Source organism: Elephantulus edwardii, unplaced genomic scaffold (assembly GCF_000299155.1).
Source record: "Elephantulus edwardii isolate Elephantulus edwardi_28Jun2011 unplaced genomic scaffold, EleEdw1.0 scaffold00208, whole genome shotgun sequence".
Classification (NCBI taxonomy): domain Eukaryota; kingdom Metazoa; phylum Chordata; class Mammalia; order Macroscelidea; family Macroscelididae; genus Elephantulus; species Elephantulus edwardii.
Window position 1 is genome coordinate 4483554 of NW_006399958.1, and position 1135 is coordinate 4484688.

The following is a 1135-nucleotide window of genomic DNA, read 5'->3' on the forward strand; positions in this document are numbered from 1 at the left end:
ATTCCCGCACCTTTAGACCTTTCTCCAAGATTTCCTCTGCCTTGGCCCCTTGGACTGTGCAGTGGACAGCAATTTTTTCATTTCTCCTAATGCCAAAGGATCTGACGGTGTATCTAGCTTTGGAGAACACAGGAGTCTGGCCTGTGAGCTGCTCCAACACCTTGGCGGCCCGGGTCAGCCTGTCTCCACTCGCGCCTACACAGATGTTGAGGCAGAGCTTGCGGATGTGCAGCTCCCGCATGGGGTTCTCTTTTTCACCTTGATCCTGCGCCATGATGGAGAACAGGAAGAGAATATCCGCTGTTTTATCCCAGTTTCCTTTTTTCTTCATCATTTCTGCGGGTCCCTGCTCAAAGATAGAATGGGACTGGATAACGTCTGGGCGACCCCGGCCACGTCCATGTCCTCCTTCTCGCTGTCGTTCTCGGTCCCTTTCTCGCTTCTCCTTTTTAACAATTACTTCTTCTTTAGGTTCTTCCTTGATCTTCCGACTGATGTTTGGGGTGAAGGTTTTCTTCTTGACTCCCCCCGAGCGTGAGGTCTCTGGAGCTGACCGATGGAAGGCGGCCCGGGGTGAGGGAAGGTGCTGGCCGCCTCCCAATAAGCCCTCGAGTTCCAGAGAGGAAGGGCCGGGACCCTCCCGGGACGCTAGGATCCCCGGCAGCGTTTCCTTCCCACATATATTGCCCTAGAATACCCGGTGCACCCGGGCTGCACCTCAATACCACGCGCGTCACGACTTCACCTCCCGACACAGCCGCACTCAGTCTCCACACAAGGCGAAAGTCTGCGTGGCAAGGCCCGGGCCGGCAGTCTCCATTCTTATAAATTAGTGCATCTAAAAAACCCACCAGAAAGTCGGCGATGGGTCAACTCACTGCAAAAATAGTAAAACCAGGAGACCAAGAGAACCGCCCACTAACCGCTGTCTAAAATAGCTTTTCTATGACTGTCTTTAAAGAAAGGAAAAAGGAACGAATTAATGTCGAAAATGTGTTGTCAGCTTTGTCTATGTAAAGTGAATTGCGTGGAGGAATAAAGGGAACCATCCTGGTAAAGTGGTACCCCAGTTTCGGGTTGAAAATGGATGAAGCTTGAAGAACATCAAAAGCTTTGTAGAGGCTAGCTCTGGTGG

At 51.7% G+C, this 1135-nt stretch overlaps 1 protein-coding gene and 1 pseudogene across 1 annotated transcript in view; both read right to left on the reverse strand.

Moving 5' to 3' along the window:
• The window catches only part of LOC102851211 (zinc finger protein 585B-like), an 80610-nt gene that overhangs the window by 47971 nt on the left and 31504 nt on the right, over positions 1–1135 (reverse strand). The window lies entirely within an intron of this gene.
• Positions 1–1135, reverse strand: part of LOC102846861 — a 9776-nt pseudogene that overhangs the window by 2550 nt on the left and 6091 nt on the right.